The sequence below is a fragment of the Bos mutus genome, chromosome 8, assembly GCF_027580195.1.
Source record: "Bos mutus isolate GX-2022 chromosome 8, NWIPB_WYAK_1.1, whole genome shotgun sequence".
Lineage (NCBI taxonomy): Eukaryota > Metazoa > Chordata > Mammalia > Artiodactyla > Bovidae > Bos > Bos mutus.
The window spans coordinates 81,326,518-81,338,486 of NC_091624.1; positions in this window are offsets into that span (position 1 = coordinate 81,326,518).

Below are 11,969 nucleotides of genomic sequence, written 5' to 3' on the forward strand. Positions count from 1 at the left end.
GGAAACCATGCATTTTCCAAATGACCAATCTAAATTTTCTGTTTTGTTGTTTCTATAAATGAGAAAGCAGAGGCCACTCCATTTAAGTGACCGAGACGCTATTACTCACTGAACCAGCAGCAAAGTTGAGGTTGTATTCCTCTCGTTTCTTTATGTCCCACAGCCTGATTTCAATCACGGGATAATTATAACTGTAAATATTCATGGGAATACAATACAATACATAAACACTTACATTAGTCAGCTGTAATAGAATACTGGATCTGGAATTAGATCTAGATTTGAATTTTTAGCCTCAACTTCCTAGATATGTAATTTTGGGAGAATTATTTTATTTCTCAGTTGTGTCCAACTCTTTGCAACCCCATGGACTTTATAGTGTCTGTGGGATTCTCCAGGCCAGAATACTGGCGTGGGTAGCCTTTCCCTTTTCTAGGGAATCTTCCCAACCCAGGAATCCAACAGGTCTCCTGTGTTGTGGGTGGATTCTTTACCAACTGAGCTATCAGGGTAGCCCATTTATTTCTCTAGATTTCAGTTATCTTTTCCATAAGGCTATTACAGGAACCCAATGAGAAGATTTATGGAAAATACCTGGCAATTTTAAATGTTAAGCAAATGGTAACCTCTTTCCTGTTCTGTTCCCATCTATTACTGTCACAGTGAATCTTACCATTTTTAAGTGTGACTCATTATTTTGGTAAGATTACATTTATGCAAGCGGAAGTGTCAGGAGTCTAACCTAGATAGCTGTTTTGTCATTCTTCATCCTGTGTGTAAACAGTGTACAGTTGACACAACATGTTGAGAGATAGACACAAACTTGGAATCTAAAAATCTGCCTAAATGGTTTTAATTTACTCCAAAATATAAAGTTTTTGAAGTTCAAACTGACAAATTAAGAACTTAATTGTAACACTTTTTATTGCTATCATTTTATCTAATTCTAGTTTCTTCATCTAGATTGTGAAGTAAAAAAAAAAAAGAGAAAATAACATGCTTCAAGGAGAAGTCTACATTCCTTGACTTATAGTTTTATCCTCAGTAAATACCTGAGACTGATTGTATGAAAAGTTTAATAATTAAGTTTTTAATACTGAAAGAATAGCATTGAAGCTAATAGTATTTTTAGAAAAAAAAGACTATTTCCCTAGATTTATTTGATTTATTTTTTGAACTTTAAGGAACATCACCATACATAATGTTCATACATTTTGCATCACTAGTCTCTAAAAGTATTTGCATGAACAGAATTAGGTATCATTTGACTTGTGTGGCAAAGAGAAAAAGAGCCAGTTTAGTTTTTGTTGTCTTTATGATCTTAAGAACTCACCAAATCATATGAAGGATTGAGGTAGATTAGATTCACAGCAGTACATTTTAAGAATATGAAGATGCCATAAAAATCACGCCAAAAGAAAGCAGTGATATTTCTAGTCCCATTAATCTAAAAGCTCTCCTATTAATTTCAGGTCCAAGGAACTTAGCTAATACATTTTCCATTGATAGGCACTCTAAATCGTTTTCACATGTATATTGTGCGAATGAACGTTTGTCCTTGGAAAGTGGTAGAACTCTAGAGGTAAATGAAAAAGCCTTTTATTTTTTCCCTTTTGGGGAAAACTGAGGACTCTTAAGAACTTTTCAGTGTCTTTTTATTTTTTGCCCTATCCCCAAAGACCCAACCAATCAATTACTAAAAATTAAAAATATTATAACTCTATCTTTCAAACAACAAACATGACTAACTGAACAACATTCGATAAAAATGACTTTACCTCTTGGGTTCCTAATCACTGTTTATCTCTCTTCCCCACTGCTGGACAGAGCTATCTTCACTCCACTGTCAGCTCTAAAATGGAGCAAGAGGAGAATCTCTAGGCCTCTTTCCAGGTCTGATATTCTCAATGAGTTAGTTCACTTATCCATAATTTTCCAAACATTTTAATAAAAGCCCAAAGTAGAATGAATATGCAGCTGTTTGGCACCATATGGTCAAACATCTGGATATTGGACTACATTTTTCAGTCTTTCAAGGTGTTTAATTTTTTTCGAAGATACTGTCTGCATCTGAACTTCTGATTTAATTCCAGAAATGTGAAATGGTACTGTTAACTGCTCTCTAAGGAATGCAGTTCACCTGAGCCACACAGAATTAACAAATCAGAAACTATTTCAACCTCTTTTCATTATCTTTTAATAGCAAACATCTAAAACCAGTACCAAAGGGTAAGTATCGTGATTCACTGTTGCAGTTCTGCACAGCTGCTCGCCCCACGTCTTACCCATCACTGTCCGGTCGTAACTATAGCAATGGAGTCTGGCTTTTATTAACAAAATGAGAGAAACCTGTGCAGTAACAAGAAGGTAGCCCACCTCACCCTTAACAGTAGTTGTAAGGCTCAAATACCTTAGAGGCTTTTTCCTTTATGTAGACTTTCTTGCTCTGCTACACATAACCAGGACTGCATACCAAAAACATGGAGTCATCAGCTACATTCACTAGATCGGAATTGGGCCTACAGCCATACCACCAACAGACTACAAACTTGCCAAGGCTCACAAAAAAGAGTTAGGCCAGCTTTTCTCCGGATAAATTAACTCTGAAATATCAGGTCAGGAAAATAACAGGATGTCAGAATAAACAGATTCTAGAGAACTGAAGTCTCTAAGATATAATCATATTGTGTGGTCACAGTCTGAAGAGGTTCCATAGTGGCCCTCATCTTTCCTAAGATAATTTTTTTCCAGACAAAATCCAATTCAATAGCCTCTTCTAGTATGGGCAACTTTAACCTGGGCTTTGCTTTCTACACGCAGATTGCTTTTAAGAGCAATCTTAAAATTTAGTGAATTTTTCTTAAAATTTTAGAAATTGGGGATTGTGTTTGCTTAATCAGCCTATCAACACTTCATCTTCTCAATCTTCTATGATATTTATTTTGCCCACTATCCTATATCATTCTCTCACTTCTGGAAGTTCTCTTGGTACTTCTTCCAGGAAAATTTTGAGATTGATACATCTTCCGGTTATGAAGCTCTCTGAAGACTCCATTTCTTACCTGTGCTAAACTGGAATTCACTTCTCCAATCATACAGTACAGGACCCCAAAACTAAAATTATCCAGAGCAAGTGAACATGATACTTAAGAAAAAAATTTAGATTTTTCCTAAAAATATGATTTTTTAACTATTCAGATGTGATTTTTCAATACTAATGCCCATGGTTATCACCATGATGGTTATCACATGATGCTGATATTCAACTGCATCAGACCCAACTGAAATGATCACTTAGCTCTATTACTTCACCAGCCATTCCATTCCTGTTATTTTCATCACTGTTATCTCATGTTCAAAACTTTTTCCTAGTGGGAAGCAATGATCTTTAGGTTGTCTACCTTCTATCTCCTTTTCAGCTCTCTCTCTCCATCCTGCTTCCAGGTGACCCATTATAAGTTGCAAATGTAGCTGTTGTCACTAACTTTCAGCGACTTTCAACTGCTTTCTGATGAAGGTCCAATCCTTAGTCTGACATTCAGTACCTCTGCCTATTTTCCCCAAAGACACTTCTACTGCTCTTCACCTCTTCAATTCCAGTTGAATCAGGTAATTTAGTGTTTTTTAAATATGCTGTGTGCCTTCACATCTCTTGGATCACATTATTTCCTCTACCTTGAAATACCCTTTCTGAAATATTATCAGAAATTGAAGTCAGGTTTTAAAAATTTTACCCAGTGCTCTTTCAGCAATTATATTCTGTCTCTCTGTAAATACAGTTTATGTCTCATGTGCATAAAGTGATGTTCTGCTGGGAATCCTGGTGTAGTAGAAAGAATACTGCCCTGTCCCCCAACCCATGATGTCCATATCCCAATCTCCAGAATCTGTGAATATGTTACTTTACATGGCAAAAAGAACTTTGTGGACATGATTAAAGTTGTCTGGGTGCTGCGCTCAGTTGCTTTAGTCGTGTCCAACTCTTTGCAGCCCTATGGACTGTAGCCTGCTAGGTTCCAATGTCCATGGGATTCTTCTGGAGTGGGTTTCCATGCCCTCTTGCAAGGGATCTTCCTGACCGAGGGATCGAATCCACATCTCCAGCATTGCAGATGGATTCTTTACTGCTGAGCCACTGGGAAAGCCCAAGATTAATGGCTTGGATCTGCCTGCAATGCAGGAGGCCTGGGTTTGATCCCTGGGTCGGGAAGATCCTCTGGAGAACGAAATGGCAAGCCATCCCAAGATTCTTGCCTGGAGAATTCCATGGACAAAGGAGCCAGGTGGGCTACAATCCATGGAGTCACAGAGAGTTGGACATGACTGAGCAACTAACACTTTCTTTTCTTTCATGTTGGATTATCTGGGTAGGTGTAATCTAATTCTATGAATTCCTAAAAGTGAAAGATCTTTGTCTACTGCAGTCAGAGAGAGATGTGAGGACAGAAGGTGGCTCAGAGAGATGAGACCTTGTGGCTTTGAAGACAGAGGAAGGGTGCCACAAAGGAAGTGGCCTCTAAAAAAGTTGGACTAGCAAGGAGGTAGATTCTCTCCAGAGACACTACAAAGGGGCAAAGTTTTGTGTAACCTTGCTTTTAGCCTGTGAAATCTCTGTCAGACTTCCGATCTCCATGGCTGTAAGATAGTAAGTTTGTGATGCTTAAACTACAAGGTTTGTGGAAAATTGTTACAGCAGCAAGAGAAAGCTAATATATATGGGTTCATATTCTAGAGTTTACTGAAGTAATAGTAAGTCAAGGAAATTGGAACTCCAAAATGGCTATCCTAGGCTAAGCTATCTTTTCCTTCCAGATCAGGACACTAATTAGTTAATATAATATCAAAGTGAAAGTGAAAGTTGCTCAGTCATGTCTGACTGTTAGTGACCCCATGGGCCATACTGTGCATGGAATTTCCCAGGCCAGAACACTGGAGTGGGTAGCCTTTCCCTTCTCCAGGGGATCTTCCCAACGCAGGGGTCAAACCCAGATCTCCCGCATTGCAGGTGGATTCTTTACCAGCTGAGCCGCAGGGAAGCCCAGGAATACTGGAGTGGTAGCTTATCCCTTCTCCAGTGGATCTTCCCAACCCAGAAATCAAACTGGGGTCTCCTGCATAGTAGGTGGATTCTTTACCAACTGAATTATGAGGGAAGCAATATAATATGAATATATACTAAATGTGCTAATCAGTTTTATCTTATAAACTCAGAACATTTTCAAGTGATGAAAAAAAGAAAACTTTTAAGGGTGCCCAAGTACATCATTTAAATTAAATCAACTAAATTGATGTGGAAAGATACTTAAGGTAGAGGATTAGGTGCCTTGTATACATGAGGTGCCAAATGAAGATTCATTAAACTCTTATGTAACACATTGAAAGTGAAAGTGAAAGTTGCTCAGTCCTGTCTGACTCTTCGTGACCCCATGGACTTTACAGTCCATGGAATTCTCCAGGTCAGAATACTGGAGTGGGTAGCCTTTCCCTTCTCCCAGGGATCTTCCCAACCCAGGGATTAGACCCAGGTCTCCCGCATTGCAGGCAGATTCTTTACCAGCTGAGCCACAAGGGAAGCCCAAGAATATTGGAGTGGGTAGCCTATCCCTTCTCCAGTGGATCTTCCTGACCCAGGAATCAAACCAGGTTCTCCTGCATTGCAGGTGGATTCTTTACCAACTGAGCTATTAGGGAAGCCCATGTAATTAAGAAGGCTCAGAATATTAACCCACCCTGTCATAGTCACTGAGTCAGTAGACTCATTCATGATTTCATTTATTCAACAGCTATTAAGTATCCAGTATTAAGTATTAAGTTATTAAGTATTCAGCTATTATCATCCAGTTGTAATTAATGGAAGATCAGAACTCTAGACTATGTCTGGTGCTAAAGAAAGGTAGATTTATAAAAGTAAACACAAAATTATAATCCCTGGGCAGCATAAAGTTTTGAGGAAATCAGGCAGGCCTGAGGTTATGGGAGGTTTGGTGGAGCAGAATGTTTTAATGAAAGGAAAGTCACAGAACTAAAATGAAGGAGTCACTAAAAACAGTTTTACATAGTGAATGGTTATTATTTAGGGTTGGCCTTTAGAGACTGAAGTAATCTCCTTGGAAGTTTACACTCAGCAAAAATTACACAACACTATATGCTGGATGTGGTATAACAAACATATAACCTATAACTCTTATGTGAATTATAGCCCCTGCTTTTCTGAAGATTATAGTCATGCTGCTGATAAAGAATTGAAGACATTTAAAAATAATGGTAAATTACATGCTGGTAAAGAAACAAAGACATTTAAGAAATAATGGTAACTTATGTTATACTTAATGAGGGTAAATAGGCCCCTCATCAAATATCCTAGATTTGGGGGAGCAGGGCTATATACACTGAGATCCAAAGGATGAATTACAGAAGGTAAGATTCTGTTTACGGAACATTCTTCACAGAGAATATTTCCCTTGAGACATTTTTTCCTTTCTGAGGGCTGATTTCCTCAATGAATTAGTGTGCCAGTTGCATCACTTAAGAGGATTTAAACTACAAGATACCAAATAAACCCAAATACATCCCTTATTCTCCAAAGAAGTAGGTGAGAGGTAGGAAATTCAGGGTGGATGATTTCAGCAGTTTAACAAAGCTGTCAAGGATCTAGGATTTTCCATCCTTCTCAAGCACCCTCAGCAGGCTGGCCTTTCTCCTCAGGTCTGCACAGTCATAAGATGACTGCTTGTACTCCAGGTTTCACACACAGCTTCCAAAGGCAGGAAGGAACTGGGATGCAAACGTTCTTCTCTTTTTTTAATTAGAAAACAAAAATTGTTACCAGAAGCTACTCATTCTCTACCCTGCCCCTAAGAATATTCCTTTTTCCATGGAAGGCTGTGACCAGGTCTTTTATAGGCTACATGATGCAGTTAAAAACAGAACGTGGAGATGGTGCAGAAGGGAATTGTCTTATAATGTAGTAGGTGGACCCTCTAACCATCATCCCATGTAATCGTGTAAAGTACTTGAAACTGCAGTTTTTTTGGCACCTCAGAACCGTTGGGTTTCTCATTCTATGTGGGTTCCACTAAGCACTGACTTCAGAGAGGCTCCGGAAGCTGCTTACACACTTTCTTACTTATCTAATGTATGTATTAGATAAGTCTAATGTATGCTTGTTTCCTCGTTCAGGCATAAATCAAAGTAAAAGTAAGCTTGAACCCAGTCCAAATCACTCTTCTCATCTATATTTTCACCTGAACCAGTCCTTTGTTGTCTGATCCAGACTGCTACCCAGAAATCATATGGCTACACTTACCTGCAAAGAAGTTGGGAAAATGAGTATCTGGCATTTTAAGACTATATTTTTATGAATTGAAGGGGAAGAAATTGACAGGCAGCCAACAGAGTCTTGGACCCCATATAGAGTTTCAGAAACCAGTGAAGAAACATTATTTCTTCAAAGGAAAAGCCTACCAAAATGATATGATGGAAAAAGTCTTGACGTTTCTCAAGAAAGTGATTTAAGATGAGAGCTCCTTTAGTTCTGTAAGTGCAGGTTCTGTACACGACTTAGTGTTTCTCAGGTGAATTCTAGGTAGTCCAAGCTGTTTTGCTGCTTGCCAAGCCTGTCATAGATTAACTCAGGCTTAGAGAAAATGTTATTGCTCTTTTTCTTCAAGGACAATGGATTCTCAGCTTAAGACAATTGATACTGAGGCTAATTTCCAAATATCAACTGAAAAACTACAGACACTGCAGCAGAATAGTTTGCATTCTGTGTGTAAGTGTTGCAACTGCCCACAGAGCATCCTGTGTATGATTCTGGGATTACTGGATGCTCAGCATTAATGAAGCTAAGGTCGTGGGTGATCCACAGATACGGGTCAGTTCCTGCATTGCAGAGTGAGGTGTGGGGATAGTCCTGTGTGCAGTTCCGTATTACTAAGTCTGTCTCAGCTGCTTTTCTATATCATTTCTTCAGAAGAGGGATGCCGTCAGTTTTATTCCTGTATCTCTCACAGGGCATGGATTCAAATCCTAGCTCCATTACTCAGAACTAGTGTGACCTTGAGCAAGTTACTTGATCTCAGTTTCTTCATAGATCTGGGAATATAATAACACTTGCCTTGAGGGCTGAGCACGTGTGTGTGTGTGTGTGTGAATACAATATGGAAATTTGTGTAAAGACTTTAGTGCAGTGTCACTTAAAGGAAGTGTCCGATACATATTAGTTATATTAAGAACCAAATATATTTATTGAATGGACATTAAGCCTTACTTTTCACATTAGCTAGCTGTGTGTTTTTAGCTAAGATGCTAAACTGGGCCTCATTTTCCACTTCTGTTAAAGGCGGGAGGTGTGCTAGAATCTTGGAGCTCACTTGAAGCCTTAAAGATCAGTGATATCCCTGGGCGTGCTTCAGTGGTCTAGGAAAAGAAAAAAAGAAAGCTCAAAACCCACCGAAGAAGAAAATTACTATACTTAGGCAATGTGGAAACCTCATCATGTAGCTTCATAACCAAATCTATCCATTCATCATTCTGTTACCAAAGACAGAGACAAAATGTTGACTGTAATGGGTAGAATGTTCATTAAGTGGCAGGACCCTTTAAAGAAAGAGAATCTTTTCTCCCTCCTGTCACGTGGGAAAAAGGATCCTTCCATGGCATATTGTAAATGAGCTCTTGGCTATTGCTGGGTAGTGAGTTCCTAAGTTTAAGGTTTACCATTTATTGGCATCCAACAGAGAAACAGAGTACTTTTATTTGGAAATACATTTGGAAAGGATTCCAGAAAGCCCAGGCAGCATTAATTGTACTCTAGTTTGAGAGATTTTCACCTTCTCTGTGCTCTGTAACTAGCTGGCATGCTTCCAACTGTAATTTAGACTTACCATGAACTGTGGGTTGTTTTTTTTTTTTTAATGTGTGCAGTGATTTTTTTTTTTAATCCAATAACTTCTTTTATTTGTTGTTCTAAATTTTAATTTTGCATCTGCCTTTCTTATTTTCCAGCACTCTCTAGCCCTTGTAAGTTTATTCTCAAGAAAGTATATATTTTATCTGTGGTTTTTAGTGATATTTTAAAACTTTGGCTATTTGGTGAATTTGGGTTCACTTGTGAAACCTTTACTAATCCGATTATGAGCTCCCCGGTATGTCTCTTACCCCAAGACTGCTTTATTTAAATTACAATAGGAAATGCCTCTGAACCTTCAAATATCCAAATTTATGCTCTTTTAATCAAACAACTGCAAGCCAGGGTGACTCTCCTAGTGAATTCATTAAAGGAACCAGATTTCATATGGGCAGGACTTTTATTTTCTAGAAGATTAAAAATGTAGAAGGATTCTATGCACAATCTGATCTTATAGCTGCCTATGTGTTATGACCAACTAATCTGTGGTATAATCAACCAGTCAGCATGAGCATTATTTGTACAAACAAGTGAACAGACAGATGCACTTTGAATTGGAATCAGATCCATGTTCAAATTCTTATTTTGTTAATATGGACTCATGAAAGTGATGGTTAATGTTAGGTTATATATATATTTTTAAATCTAAGAATGGACTCTACTTTGGAAAAGTGGAAGAAATATATAAGATTATAGAACACTTATCTTATTAGGTAAAGATTATGTTTTGGTAAGCATGGAAGATAGCAGTATTTGCCTCATATATATTCAATTAGAACAGGAGACTGATTCAAGGACATTTTTTAAACATTGGTTTATAACATTATATGCATTTCATATGTACATTATATTTCTACTTCAAAAGTAGAAATATATTGTACATGTGAAACATATAATACACTGCATATACTATTAATATATACAAGTGGTGCAGTGGTAAAGAAGTCACCTGCCAATGCAGGAGACAGAGGAGACATGGGTTCAATCCCTGGGTTGGAAAGATCCCATGGAGGAGGAAACAGCAACCCACTCCAGTATTCTTGCCTGGAAGATTACATGGACAGAGGAGCCTGGCAGGCTATAGTCCATGGGGTCACAAAGAGTCGGACATGAGTGAGCATGCATGCATGAGTATCTATCTATAGCATAGTGATAGTGATAGTGAAGTCACTCAGTCGTGTCCAACTCTTTGTGACCCCATGGACAGCAGCCAACCAGGCTCCTCCGTCCATGGGATTCTCCAGGCAAGAATACTGGAGTGGGTTGCCACTGCCTTCTCCAGGGGATCTTCCTGACCCAGGGATCGAACCCGGGTCTCCTGCACTGTAGGCAGACGCTTTACTGTCTGAGCCACCAGGGAAGTCCTTCTTCTATAGCATATTCACCACCAAAAATTCAGTTTCCGTCTTCTACCTTACAGGTGTTCCCCTTTACCCATTTCACTCTCCTCCACCGCTTCCCTCTGGTAACCGCTATTGTGTTCTCTGTATTTTTTTTTTTGTTCATTTATTTTGCTTTGCTTTTTTTTTTTTGGTATTCTACATATGAGTGAAATCATATGGTATTTGTTTTTCTCTATCTGACATATTCATTTAGTATGATACCCTCAAGTTCTATCCAAGTTGCTGCAAATGGCAAGATTTCACCTTCTCATGGCTGTGTAGTATAACTTTGTATCAGTTCAGTTGAGTCGCCCAGTCGTGTCAGACTCTTTGCAACTCCATGAATCGCAGCACTACAGGCCTCCCTGTCCATCACCATCTCCCGGAGTTCACTCAAACTCATGTCCATCGAGTCGGTGATGCCATCCAGCCATCTCATCCTCTGTCGTCCCCTTTTCCTCCTGCCCCCAATCCCTCCCAGTATCAGAGTCTTTTCCAACGAGTCAACTCTTCACATGAGGTGGCCAAAGCATTGGGGTTTCAGCTTTAGCATCATTCCTTCCAAAGAACACCCAGGACTGATCTCCTTTAGAATGGACTGGTTGGATCTCCTTGCAGTCTAAGGGACTCTCAAGAGTCTTCTCCAACACCACAGTTCAAAAGCATCAATTCTTCGGGCACTCAGCCTTCTTCACAGTCCAACTCTCACATCCATACATGACCACAGGAAAAACCATAGCCTTGACTAGATGGACCTTTGTTGGCAAAGTAATGTCTCTGCTTTTGAATACGCTATCTAGGTTGGTCATAACTTTCCTTCCAAGGAGTAAGCATCTTTTAATTTCATGGCTGCAGTCACCATCTGCAGTGATTTTGGAGCCCAAAAAGATAAAGTCTGACATTGTTTCCACTGTTTCCCCATCTATTTCCATGTATATACACAGTATTTTCTTTATCCATCCATCAGTTGATGAGCACTTAGGTTACTTGCATGTCTTGGCTATTGTAAATAATGCTGAGATGAATATAGGGGTGCCTGTATCATTTCTAATTAGTATTTTCATTCTTTGTGTTAAACACTCAAAAGTGGGAGAGCTAGAACATACAGTAGTTCAATTCTTAATTTTTTTAGGAATCTCCATACTGTTTTCTGGAGAAGTCAATGGCACCCCACTCCAGTACTCTTGCCTGGGAAATCCATGGACAGAGGAGCCTGGTAGGCTGCAGTCCATGGGGTCGCGAAGAGTTGGACACGACTGAGCGACTTCACTTTCACTTTTCACTTTCATGCATTGGAGAAGGAAATGGCAACCCACTCCAGTGTTCTTGCCTGGAGAATCCCAGGGACGGGGGAGCCTTGGTGGGCTGCTGTCTATGGGGTCGCACAGAGTTGGACACGACTGAAGCGACTTAGCAGGAGCAGCAGCATACTGTTTTCCACAGTGGCTACACTAATTTACATTCCCACCAGCAGTGTATGAGGGTTCACTTTACTTCAAATTCTTCTTCATACTTATTGTTATTTTTTGTCTATAACAGCCATTTGAACAGGTGTGAGGCGATTTCTCATTGTGGTTTTAATTTCATTTTCCTGATGATTAGTGATGTCGAATGCCTTTTGGCCATTTTTTCCTTTGGAAAAATGTCTGTTTATATCCTTGGCCCATTTTTTAATCAAG